At 44.4% G+C, this 13,999-nt stretch overlaps 1 long non-coding RNA gene across 1 annotated transcript in view; it reads left to right on the top strand.

Annotated features, from left to right (window-relative positions):
- Positions 1-13,999, top strand: part of LOC138284054 (uncharacterized) — a 91,217-nt gene that overhangs the window by 52,165 nt on the left and 25,053 nt on the right. The window contains exon 2 of the long non-coding RNA XR_011201340.1: positions 2,570-2,631. This is a non-coding gene — a long non-coding RNA (uncharacterized lncRNA). The remainder of the gene's footprint in view (positions 1-2,569; positions 2,632-13,999) is intronic.

The following is a 13,999-nucleotide window of genomic DNA, read 5'->3' as shown; positions in this document are numbered from 1 at the left end:
GGTTTTAGGATCGTAGCTACGGTTGCCCTTCATAGGAATTTCAGCACCCAGCACACCGTACTGCTTCATTAAATAGGGAGAACAATTGAGGGGTCGCTGTAGAGGTGTATTTCTTAAAAAAATTAAATCGTAAAGCCAATTTGTTAGAAATTGTGTCTCTAGTTGGCTGAGGTATACACCCTTGTCCAAGTAGGGACCACAATCGTAGTTAGAGTAGGTCACAACAAAACCCAAATTATCCTGCGCTCACCCTCTGGTTATTTGGCACAGAGCAGGCAGACTTAACCTAGAAGGCAATGTGTAAAGTATTTGTGCAATAACTCATACTGTAACACAGTGAAAACGCCACAAAAATACACCTCACAGTTTTTGAAAAATAGGTAATATTTATCTGAATAAAATAAGGTCAAAACAATGAAAATCCAATATAAACAAAGTTATGAATTTTTTAAAATTAAATTCCACTAAAGTGCGTAGAAACACAATACTTCCAACTGGGGCTATCAAGGGGTCATTGACGGAGTTGTTACCATTAATCCAACGCCACAGGCGCCGGTCATAGAGTCGCACGGATCCCCAGGTAGGGCAACATGCAGGGCAGCAGTCCTTCTCAGCAAAGCAGTCCAGAGGAGTCCCTTGGGCAGCCAGGCAGTTCCTCTGACAGAGTTCAGGTGTAGATCCAGAAGTGTCTGAATCGGTGGGGTCAGAGACCCAGTTTAAATACACAAAAATGACTTTGAAGTGGGGGAAACTTCAATGAATGGTTTGAAGTGCACAAGTTCCCTTTTCAGTCCAGTCCTGTCTGCCAGTATCCCTGTTGGGGGCGGGGGGGAGTTATCTTTCCTTTGTGTGAGGGCAGGCTACTGGCCTTTAAAATGTAAGGTAGAGCCCCTCCACCCTTCCTGCCTAGGGAGACCCACTCAGTATGCAGATTAATGCAGATGTGACTGAGTGTCCTGTGTTTGACTGTCTGGATGGAATTCACAAGGGGAGCTGTCAACCAGCACAGACCAGATGTGGATTGGAGACAGGCTATAAGGCACAGATGGAAGTAAGTGCAGAGAAATGCCCACTTACTAAAAGTAGGGTATGCCCAAACATGGGTCCTGTGCTCATTATGCCACCAGATTCAAACTAGCCTGGCTGAAGAGGGGTAATACCCCGAAACCGGTCCCAGGATGCTTGTTTCTGATCCAGGGAGGACCGGACGTGGCAGTTCGGGCTGGACTGTTCCCATGTGGAACAGAGTCAAGACTGATTTGCATATGACTGGGTCCAAAGTGGAATGGCATGGTGAGCAAAAAATAACTGATGGATTAACCCCAGATCTGTGACTTGGGGTGAATGTTTGATTTAGTCTACATTCCATCCATCAACTGTTCGTTTTGCACTTTCCAAAAGTGGCATTTCTAAAATAGTAATATTAAATCCAACTTCACCTGTAAGCAGGATTTTCTTTTACCATTCTGGCCATACTAAACATGACAGGGCTACTCCTTCCAGATCAGAATCTACCACGTAAAAGTATATGAGGGTAGTTATAATGCTAGTCTATGAGAGGAGCAGGCCTCACAGTAGTGGAAAATGAATTTGGGAGTTTTTCACTACCAAGTACATGTCCTGCCTTTTGGTTACATAGCACCCTGCCCTATGGGTTACCTAGGGGTGACTTATATGTAAGAAAAGGGGAATTTAAACCTTGGCAAATAGTTTTAAATGCCAAGTGGAAGTGAAACTACACATGCAGGCCTAGCAATGGCAGTCGTGAGACATGGTTAAGGAGCTACTTATATGGGTGGCACAATCAATGCTGCAGGCCCACTAGTAGCATTTAATTTACAGGCCCTGAGAACATGTAGTGCACTTTACTAGGGACTTGCATCTGAATTAAGTATGCCAATTGGGTAGGAACCAATGTTACCATGATTAGGGGAGAGAGCACATGCACTTTATCACTGGTCAGCAGTGGTAAAGTGTGCAGAGTGCTAAAACCAGCAAAAACAGGGTCAGTAAAATGGAGGAAGGCAAGCAAAAAGTAGGGGAATGACCACCCTAAGGCTGTCAGGTCTAACACAATTGGAGCCGGGGTTTTCCCTGACTACATAGCTGTAATGGCTACCCCAGTTTCTTTTAGTGTAAATGGAAAGTCTAAGGTGTCTCTTTCTGATTTATGCAATTGTCTGTTCAGCAGGTTGGATATTAAAGAGAGCTGTGTCGCAGTCTGGGGGTAAGATGCTGCTTCTGGAAACACGGTCTCTGGTCACTAACCAGTATAGCAATCTGCCTGTCTTATCCCAGGACTCATCGACCGTGCTTTGCAATGCTATCCAGATGTGTTTGTCACTAGTACCCATAGTGATTGTCAGCAGGGTTGACTATGGTATCAGTGGAAAGCACAAAATGCCTGTTAGTAGGATTCTTAGTCAGTCCTTTATTTTCTATAAGTAACACTTTCCACAGATATAACAAATCTTTTACATTTTCCACTAAAGAGGTTTTTCATAACTTTTTTCTATAGTGGAGCCCATAATCCCATGGTCATTCATTGTATGTTTGATCTTCCTTGTAGATGGAAGAGTCTCCCTCTGAACCCCCTCGGAAAGAGAAGGTAAAACACAGGGAAGTACTCTGGTGAGTTTCTAATTACCTCTTTGTGCTCTTTCTATATACTATCTCGGTAATTATCATCTTACTTGACGTGGGCTCATTTACTTTTCTCTGCTAAGACTTGCGTTTCCTTTTGAGTTCAGTTTCTAGACTTGTCTCTTTCCTGACCTTCTTTCTGTTTAATTTTTCTATTGCAGGGACCTAGATGTATAGAAAAATAAGAGAAACCCAAACACAAATTACGTAAGCTAAGAAGACATCTGGCAGTAGACGTTCCTAGATCTTTTTCTTCTCCCGTATTTTACCTTTATGTAGCATACACTTTTACTTTTATTTGTCCCTTGTACCTAAACACTTTTCCTGCTCTCTGTGTGATCCTCAATGTGTGCATTATAGTCTCTGGATACCTTTAATTTAACAATCGTAGATATCTGCTAACATTTATGTAGTGATAGTATTTCATTTCTCAGTGCATTGTAGCAAAGCTCTGGGGCAGGCACGCTCTCCTGAGAGTGTTTGTCTTTGTGCTTGAGGCTATATTCTATCTGCAGGACTGTATATGTTAAACATGCTTTTACTTGTATGACATTCTATGCTGAGCCACGAACCGTCGGGAGTGCTGGTCACTGTTGGGACAGTTGATGAAGCGCTCCTGAAGATGCGAGGCTGCATTTAAGGGCTCTGAAGAAATAAACTCATAACAACTTCACTTTGGTTCTCGGATGATTTATTCCACCTTTACAATTTAACTGATATCCAATATCCCCAACTCTCCCCTCTCTGTTTAGTTCAATCTTAAGTTAGTATCCACCCGACTTTGCCCAGCCCGCTCCCTCCACCCATGCTACTGTGCATGTGCCTTTGCTAGCCATGCTCCTCAAGGAGCGTGGCGGGAGCGTCGGCCACTCCAGAGGTTTCTGTCTTCAGTAGACTCTTTAAAATTCACATCAGCCTCCTGCTATCTTGTCCGTCTCTCAATTTGTGCAGTGGGCTTTTGTTTAGTGTGGTCCTTTGGCGCCCCATCTGCTCCTCTCAGTCTCCTTGATCCGTCTGTCTTCGTAGGTCTCCACCTCCTTCTTTTGTAGTCCTTCTTCCCCTCCACTGTCTCTTTTTTTCTTCTCCTCCTTTTTTTTATGTATACTGTTGCTTCTTGCCTGTGTTAACGCAGATATGCTAATTAGAAATTATTAATAAATGTGTATATGTTAAAATTTGTAAGAGTTCATAGAGAAATTAAACATAGAGAAAACTAATGTGCAGGTTTTTGTAAAATGTGCCCACGGGGTATGTCAGCCACATATACGAACTTGTACTAAAAGAACTAAAAATGTGTGAAGTAATGAAAATGTGTAATAATGATGTAGTAATATGCCATAATGAGATGTATAACCTATGTCTTGTATTATATTGTAGAAGCTAACTTAGCCAAAGCCGTGGCCTACTTGCCAGGCCTCATGCAGAAGTAGAATTAATAAATATACGCTGTAGCAGTTGCTAGTGCCTATGAATCAACCATGAACTGTGTGCTTAGCTAGAATTTTCTGCAGTGTACCGATGGACAGGAGATGATGAAGTCAAATTGATAAAATTATGTGTGGAGTAGGTTGAATGTACTTTCTCAGGAATTGAACAATAGAGGCACTGACTGAAGAGGAACATTCAACATTTTCGATACCTGGAGAGCCGGATGATGAGGACATTATACAGTGGACCAATCCATGAACTGAGAAAGACGAAATACTAGAACTCATAGATATGTAGAATAAAAAGTATTGGGTAACGTCACCTATGGAGGACTGATTGATCAATTCGAAATTAGGGGGATGGACTGAAAAACTCTAATAAAAAGTCATGACAAGGGGCTAAAACTTCAGAATTTAGGCAGATGCTGGAGATGCGAAGAGAGAATTGATAACGTCAAGAGATGCTGTTTGAGATTCTGTCATTGGGCTCATGTTATAGAGAGCCTGATGCGTTGCTGAACGATTGATGACCTGGGGACGAACACTGATTGTTGCTGATCCATTTTGTGGATAGGTAGCTATGAGAATGTGACTGATTAACTTTTATGCCTTTCTTTCTAAGTAACAACTGCGCTGTTTTTATAATTATTCTCTTAGCTAGATGTTTTCTAAATTCATGTTTTCTAAATTGTTTTGCATGAAGCCCCACATGCTAATGCAAAATCTAGGTTAGGTAAGGGTCTTTTGGGGTGACGTTGACAGTGACACATGATTGACGGACTGATTGCTGAACTCTGCTATTGATGTTGTTATATTTGTCTGTGTTGGCTTATGCGGAAGCATTCAAACATATGTTTTCTCAAGTTCTAATTAGATTATGTTATTGGTGGTCATTAATGAACTCATTCTGAGTTGATTGAATAAAGTCTGATCTAATTTGATGATTTAGTATTGTAACTAATAGGGAAATAAAATTGATAAAACGTATAATTGAGTTGTGATTATTCATGAAATGTTGATTAATTGTCTCATGCTACATGATTCTCTTAGTGGTTGTTGATTGATTATATTGATAATTGACGTTTATCGATTACTACACAGCTAGGATACTCCATGCGATCCAAAAGTTTCATTGGCCTATACACGTCCCCTTTTGAGTTTACTTACTAAGGACCAGGTGTGCTTGCAGTTTTTGGTAGCAGCTTGATGGTTAGTTTCCTTGGAAAACTAGTTATGTGGTGCCCGATGGTTATGGCGGTAGTTTAAGTTAGGGTTAGTTGTTCATTTTTATGAAGTTTGGATTTTATTTTTCTGAAATGGCAATTGTAGCAAAGATGATGTTCCCTTAAGCCCAGATGTTCCCTTAAGCCCAGAAATGACTTTCCCAGATCCTGGATCCTGCTAGTAAAGATGGGTATGTTCTCGGCATATTTGTGATAGTATGAAAGTGGTAGGTTGCGCTTGCAAAGGCTTATGCAAATCGCAGGTGAATTGTGATGTATGTGAGGAAAGTAGGGCGTTTGCGTACTCCAGTTGAGATTTAGTAGGAGTGTGCGTACTCCGCAGTATGAGAGTAGGGAAGTCGTCGAACTTCATATGTGTGTGGCGCTTGGTGCTCAAAAATTGTCCACATGGTTGTTGGTGATGTACGGACCCTGCATGGTCTAAGACTCCGCAGTATATTGACAAGTGTAGGAGACACTTGGTTATATGTTGTAACCTTCTGGTTTAGTAGGTTGATCGGGTGTGGTCAACAAGTCGGTGTGTGAGTTAAGTGAGTAAGAGAAATATTTCGACTGAGATTTGGCGAGTCCTATGTGCACCAGGACAGGCCCATTGATCAGTTGAGAGTGAAATTCACGGGTCGAATTTTGCTTGCGAATGTGGGAGACTGAGAAAGAGGAATAACTACATGAGCGAAAGGGCCATTAGTGAAAATCCGTAAGGTCTCTGAAGCGATTGTGTACCTTCCCTGTAGTAAACCAGCAGGTTTGTTTTTGTTATTGGTTTTTTGGTTAGTGCTCGCAATATTTTGCATTAGTTCCGTGTGAGTTGAAGATTAGAAGGAAAAGCCGCCAGACTTTGTCACCCGCCGTGTGTGAGTATGATGTCAGAGTGAGCCACGCTGGGATAGGTTGGTTAGTGAGAAGAGTCGCGAGAGGATTGGCAGCCGTCCGTAAGAGACAATTGGTTGAGTAAGCGGGTGAAAGGAATCTTGGGAGTAAAAGTCATTTCCTTATTGAATCGAATACACAAAAGATAACAAGATGAAGTTTTTCAAAGTGTTCAGAAGAGAGAATCTTACATTAAGGCAACAGTTGGGGAGCCAACCCCACCTGAAAATTGTCCGTCATTTATTGTGAAGGAGGAGAGAGGTGTCGCGCCATGTCTATGGTTAAAGCAGTGGTGCAAATTGACAGAGAGACGGGGAGCTTTAGCGTTTCCAGAGCATGGAACATTTAATCTGAGAATTTTGGATCAGTTGCTAATGACATTATATGAGACGAAGTCACTACTGAGACCAGCACAGTTTGAGGCTTTAGTGGTTTGGGAACTCATAGCTAGACAGCAGCAAAGATGAAGTTCCAGAGGAGAATAAGGAAGGTAGAAAAGTCCTTAGCAGAAGCAAGGTGGGATTGGGAACAGAGGAAGTGGAGAATCACAACGTTACAGGGTGTTAGATTGTTTCCTGCTATTGCAGAGGAAGAGGAGTCAGATGAAAAAGAGGATGATGACAAGACTGAAAAGGGATCAAGAGATAAGAAGAAGAAAAAGACTTATGTAGACGAAGAAGGCTCAGATGTTGAGGATCTTATTACACAGATATTGAGGGATCGACCGCCACCATATGTGGTGTATGTAGGGGATCCAAGTACTAGTTCTGTTCCGACTGCTCCAGCACAAGTGACGGGAACAGTGGGACCAGTGCAGACAGATAATGGACAGGTACAAGGGGTAGTGCAGAGTACTCCTAATGCAGTGACTACTTCGGTAGTCCAAGCATAGATGCACCCACCTTTGATACAGAGGATTTATCCAGATGTCAAGACAACTTCGAACTTAGTGGTGCTGACGGAGCAAGTGGTTCTGAGGCCAATATTAGTTCAGACTGAGCTGACTCCAATGTTTTTGCCACAAGCACAGCCACAGGGTTTGCCGAAATTCACACCAATGACAAGGACATAGTCAGATGTGACACCAGTAATGAATCAGAATATGGGAGTAATCCTTCCACAAAATGACAGTGTCCGAGCAGCACCAGATGCAATATCGCTACTGATTACTGTTGGTCCAGCGGTACCATTGTTTGCTCAAAAGAAAACAATTGCAGGAGAACAGGGTGAAATGTCACAGAACCTCGTGAGGAGGGGAGTGAGTGATCATGTGCAGGTGGTATCGTCTATGGGTCAGACCTTTGATGGATCTAGACCATTAATGGATCTTAGTCCACTTGTTGCGCTTCCGGATGCCGTAAATGGCCTGAGTGCAAGTCAGAGCCTGAAGCTTTTGACACCGCAAACTCCAGATGCTGTGGTACACCAGGTGCCAATGCCGAATGCAAGTAATATCTCATTACAGGGATTGACAGCACAGCAATTAAATGAGTGGTTGGATAGTCTGAATACTCCTCGAAACACTTCCAAGAGTGAAGAGCAGATAAACCATGTAAGATTGGCTACAGAAATAACCAAGCTAGTTGAAGGGACGATGGTAGTGAACAGGTTAGACTCCTACACAGAAGAAGAGCTGAGGTACTTGTGTCCGAGGATTACAAGGGAAGTGAGCAAAATACATCAGAAATTGGCAGATCTGGCAGATAAACATGACATAGAAAATTAGAAGACAAAGCATTTGAAACAAAGCTACAGGTTAGAGGCAAAGGATTTTGAGCATATGAGATCAGCGGAAATGAAGGCACACCTTAAAGAATTATTGCAGAGTGCTCAGATTTGGGGAGCATTAAAAAAGTGGGAAGGAAGATGGGCAAAGAAGAAGGATAAGCGAAAAATGAGATTCACAAGAAGGGTCTGAAGGTGCTCAGAAAGAAAAGGATCCAGTAAAAATGTTACCGATGAGGGAAATTCCGGGAGGGCAGTTTGTTCATGTTCCATGGCACAGGAGTGATATTCTGTCATTCACAAATGATTATCCAAAGCTAAGAGAGAAACCGGTTGAGTGGTACCAGCAGACAGATAGGTTTGTGAAGCTTTCAAAATGTCTGTGGGAAGTCTTGAACACTTTGTTGGAAATAGTTGTTCCAGCTGACTTATGGGTTGAATGCAAAAGAGCAGTGGACTGGCCGGCGAGTGAACCGGAAAGGGATAGAGTTACAGGTGCACCATCACCTGAAGTGATGAAACATTACTACAGGGTGATTGAGTTCCTGAAGACAAGAATCTCGCCCCAAAAATATTGGCTGGCAGAGGATTGACAGGACAGTACAGGAGACAAAAGAGTCAATACGTACCTATTATGAGAGATTGTTGAAAAGCGTTCAAGGAGTACAGTGGTAAAGAAGCAATTGAGACGAAGGACATGTTGCACTTTGTGTTCAGGTTCGTTGAAGGATTAAGACCAGAAATAGAGCAGAGGATTAAGAGTCATTTCATTTGTTGGCAAGTGAAGCCGATTGATGAGGTGTTGCAGTATGCGAAATGCTGTAGTGATGAGATTGAATTGAAGCAGAGTAAGCTGAAGGAGAAGGCAATGGTGATGCAAACCAAGGCAGCTCAGACAGGAGTGCAGGGAGCCTTAGTGCAACAGATGCCACAGCAGCAGGGAACTGTCATGTTCCAACCTCAGATGAGAAGTAGGGGTCATGGAGTCAATATGAATCGCGGTCCGGATTTGAGTACTGTAGTGGTTCAAAATGATGTGCAAGGGATGAAAAAGATGTTACAGTGTCATCTGAAGCGGGAGTGTCCGATGATGGTGCAGGATGGTGTTGTTCAGCAAGGTGGTGATGTCAATACATTTCAAACTGTGAAAGTCCCTAGAATGAGAGGACTAAATCTGAACGTTCAGAATCAAGTGCCGAATTTCCAACGCATGCAGCAGGTGCAAGTGCCGTGTGCACAAATAACACAGTTACAACCAATGCAGCAGCAGGTTCTATGGTACCTAGACAGCAAATGCAGGTACCTCAAGCCCCAATGGAACAGCAACAGATGATGCTTACTCCACAGATCAACGGTCAGAGACAAGACAGAAATAATGACACAGTGCACCGATTCCCATTACATAGTGAGAATGAAATAAATGATGAACGGATGAGTATTAGTTCGGATGAAGAGCCATGTATGCTTGGAGCGTCCTTAGAGGTAGATGACAGAGGACCTTTTGTGAAGGGAAAAGTGATGACTCACTGTTAGAAATGGGGTTTTTGGTTGGCAGTCAGGTTACCCTCTGTCCAAGCAAGAACCCTTACTCTAGTCAGGGTAAGTCTCACACAATCCAAAATTATCCTGTGCCCACCCTCTGGTAGCTTGGCACGAACAGTCAGGCTTAACTTAGAAGGCAATGTGTAAAGTATTTGTGCAATAAATCATACAATAACACAATATAGCACCACAAAAATACACCACAGTGTTTAGAAAAAGACATAATATTTATCAGGATAATTGTAGGTCAAAACGAATAAAGATGCAATGTGAAATTGTAGAGATATCACTGAAAAGTGATATAAAGGGGGTCATTCTGACCCTGGCGGTCTTGGACTGCCAGGGCCAACGACCGCGGAAGCACCGCCAACAGGCTGGCGGTGCTTCCTGGGCCATTCTGACCGCGGCGGTAAAGCTGCGGTCAGAAAAGGGGAACCAGCGGTTTCTCGCCGGTTTACCCCTGGCCCAGGGAATCCTCCATGGCGGCGCTGCTTGCAGCGCCGCCATGGGGATTCCGACCCCCTTCCCGCCATCCCGTTCCTGGCGGTTTTTACCGCCAGGAACAGGATGGCGGGAACGGGTGTCGTGGGGCCCCTGGGGGCCCCTGCAGTGCCCATGCCACTGGCAGGGGCCCCCTAACAGGGCCCCATAATGATTTTCAGTGTCTGCAAAGCAGACACTGAAAATCGCGACGGGTGCCACTGCACCCGTCGCACCCCAGCAACTCCGCCGGCTCCATTCGGAGCCGGCTTTATCGTTGCTGGGTCTTTCCCGCTGGGCGGGCGGGCGGCCTTTTGGCGGTCGCCCGCCCGCCCAGCGGGAAAGTCAGAATGACCGGTCTTTTGGCGGTCTCCGCCCGGCGGGCGGAGCCCGCCGCCCGCCGCCCGCCGGGGTTGGAATGACCCCCAAAGTGTCTTAAGTCTTTAAAAAGCAAACAAAGTGTCTTTCAAGCACAAAGTACCTGGTTTAAAGTGGAAAAGCTCCACAAAGGGCCTCAGAAGAAGAGATACGTGGAAAAATGGTGTGTGCGTCGATTTCTCCCCTGCACACACGGACTTGCGTCGTTATTTTTTCACGCGGGGAAGTCGTGCGTCTTTTTCCGGCACGCGGACAGTCTCTTTCTGTGGGTTGCGGGATTACCAGATGTCCCGGGGTCTGTGCGTGGATTCTTCGGCTTGTTTTCCGGCTGCGCGTCGTTCCGGGAGGCTGTGCGTGGAATTCTCGTTCTCATGGCAGGCGTCGCGTCGATTTCCTCTCTGGAAGTCGGGCGGCGTTGTCCTTGCGAGGCCGTGCGTCGAAGTTCCAGTCGCCCTGAAGGTGTCGTGTCGATCAGCGTCGGGGTGCAGCGTTTTTCTCGCCGCGGAGCAAGCTGTGCGTCCAAAGTTTCGGCGCACGAAGAGTCCAAATGAAAAAGAGAAGTCTTTTTGGTCCTGAGACTTCAGGGAACAGGAGGCAAGCTCTATCCATGCCCTTGGAGAGCACTTTCACAGTCAGACTAGAGTTCAGCAAGGCAGCAGGGCAACAGCAAGGCAGCAGTCCTTTGTAGAAAGCAGTCAGGTGAGTCCTTTAGGCAGCCAGGCAGTTCTTCTTGGCAGGATGCAGGTTCTGGTTCAGGTTTCTTCTCCAGCAAGTGTCTGTTGAGGTAGGGCAGAGGCCCTGTTTTATACCCAAATGTGCCTTTGAAGTGGGGGAGACTTCAAAGAGTGGCTAAGAAGTGCACCAGGTCCCCTTTCAGTTGAATCCTGTCTGCCAGGGTCCCAGTAGGGGGTGTGGCAGTCCTTTGTGTGAGAGCAGGCCCTCCACCCTCCCAGCCCAGGAAGACCCATTCAAAATGCAGATGTATGCAAGTGAGGCTGAGTACCCTGTGTTTTTTTAACTTTTTCTATACCAATCCTTTCTCACATCTTGACCGGTTTTACAACAATTTTCAAAAGACCTCCGGCAAAGAGCCCCCCTGAGGGGCCCGTCAGGCATTGCAGTGCCGGCCTGACGAGGAGCATGGCCCTATGATAAAGCATGTCACCGGAAGGTGAGTGAGGGCTCTTGCTTCAAGCATATTACTTGCCCGTCTTTGTGGAAACCTTTGGTCTAAAGAACCCCCTTTCTTGTTGTTTTGGAACTGTGTGTACACTATTTGGTTCCACAATCTATACTAACAGCCAGTATGGATTTAGAATTGTTCATGATTTTGGTCAGTTGTGGTCGCAAAGAGGTTTTCTGACCTGTACTGGTACACCAGTAAGAAATGGCGACAATATAAAGGAGTTGTTGTATGCAATATAGTTACCTGAAGAAATTGCCGTGGTAAAATGCAGTGCACATCAAAAGGCACAGGATTACATCTCACTGGGAAATGGATATGCAGATCAAGTCGCAAGGTTTTGTGCATTGAATTGTATATCGTTCAAAGACAAGTGGAAACTGATGTCGGAAGAAGATAGTACATGTACAAGTTATGCATTGAAAGTGATCGATACTCTGGAACAGTTAAAAACATTGCAGAATAATGTTGACAAAAAAGAGAAACGTCTCTGGGTTAAATTAAAATGTGTCCAACGACCTGATGAAATTTGGGTTTCTGAGGAGGGTCAGATGGTCCTGCCAAATAGTTTATTGTCCCAAATGGCCAGATACTACCATGGGCAGGCACACATTGGTAGGGATGCCATGGTTAGATTGTTCAAAATTGACTGGTTTAACCCTAAGTTCAGGCAGGCAGCAGAGGCAGTATGTAATCGCTGTATAATTTGTCAGCAAGTAAATGTGGGAATAGGGACAGTGGTGAATTTGAGCCACATTGGAAGAGCAGGAGGTCCATTCAGCAGAATGCAATTGGATTTCATTGAGATGCCTGCATGTGGAGGTTTGAAATACGTGTTGGTGATTGTGTGTGTTTTTAGTCACTGGATTGAAGCATACCCTACAAAAAGAAATGACAGTCTCACAGTAGCAAAATTGTTACTTAGAGAGTTAATACCACGTTTCGGGTTTCCGATCTCTTTAGAATCAGATTGGGGAACTCACTTCAATAACGAGGTGATTAAACTCTTATGTGCAGCACTAAACATCGAGCAAAAGTTGCATTGTAGCTATCGCCCTGAAGCATCAGGACTCGTGGAACAGATGAATGGTACCTTGAAATCAAGAATTGCATAGATGTGTGCAGCTACTAATCTGAATTGGCCAGATGCATTGACTTTGGTGTTGATGTCAATGAGAAACACACCTGACAGGAAAACAGGGCTGTTGCCTCATGAAATCCTCATGGGCAGAGCAACGAGATTACCAGCAGTTCTAGCCAATGCACTGGTGAATATTACAGATGATATGGTGTTGGACTACTGCAAAGGTCTGGCTGATGTGGTTAGCTCTTTCTCTCAGCAGGTGCAGGCCACCACCCTGCCACCCATCCACGATCCAGAGCACAACCTGAGAGCCGGTGACTGGGTTGTTGTCAGAAAGCATGTTCGCAAGACCTGTTTGGAACCGCGTTTGAGGGGTCCTTACCAGGTGGTGTTAACAACTACAACAGCTGTGAAGTGTGCAGGACTCCCGAACTGGGCACACGCGAGTCATGCAAAGAGAGTGGTATGTCCACCATATCATGAAGAAGCATTGTTGAGAGCACCAACACCAGGGGAACAGGTTGCTGCACCTGAGCCAGAAAAAGAGCCAATAGAGCCTGAAGTTGAACCAGAGCTCGTGGAAAATGGTTCCATTACCCCTGTAAGAGACGCACGTGAAGAATTACAGGAGGGTGTGCAAGAACCAATTTCAACGGATACAGCAGGGGAGCCTAGCTCAGCAGAGGTTGCTGAAAAGCAGACAGAGCAAGCGCCAGACCAAGAGAGTGAAAGAGTTGAGACGGATCAAAGTCAAAGTGATCCGACTCCTCCTGAACCCGTTGCAGGTCCATCAAGAGAAAACACCATAAAAAAAAAGAAGGAGAAGAGTCTAATTCTGAGAAGAATATTTACAGAAGGAACAAGAAAAGGAGATAATTGGCCTGAATCGCAGATAGGAAAGAAAAAGGAACTGGTCATAAATGAAACAATAGAGGAGGAAGTGGATACTACAAGAAAAGAAGAATTGAGTGAAGGAGAATTAAGTGGCGATCGAAGGTTGAAAACAAAGAGAATAGCAAGTCGACGTTGTGTACGTCCTGAATGGGCGTATACAACTACTAATGAATGGCAACACAAGTTTTTGTCTTTTTTATTTTGATAGAGAAGTTCTGAGTCAGTACTTCAATGTAATCTGAAAGGAAACAAGAAGCTGAATTGTTGAGCTGATCTGAAAAACTTAAAAGAGACTGTTAGAAAATAATACTGGAAGAGATATTGGTAACCTGATTTGACATAAACCGGGATGTGACAAGCTGCTAATCGATTTTGACAAAGGAAAAAGGGTTCCTGGATGTGAAACTGAACTGTGAGAGAAAAATTTATGATTTTACTGCACCTTATATGAGTTACTTCTGCTTTCTGATTCTTTACAGATCATGGCGGAGCTAAATAATCAAGATAGAGTTGCTAGGCACTGTAGATA

This window comes from Pleurodeles waltl, chromosome 3_1 (genome assembly GCF_031143425.1).
Source record: "Pleurodeles waltl isolate 20211129_DDA chromosome 3_1, aPleWal1.hap1.20221129, whole genome shotgun sequence".
Taxonomy (NCBI): Eukaryota; Metazoa; Chordata; class Amphibia; order Caudata; family Salamandridae; genus Pleurodeles; species Pleurodeles waltl.
This window is presented reverse-complemented; position numbering and strand designations above follow the sequence as displayed.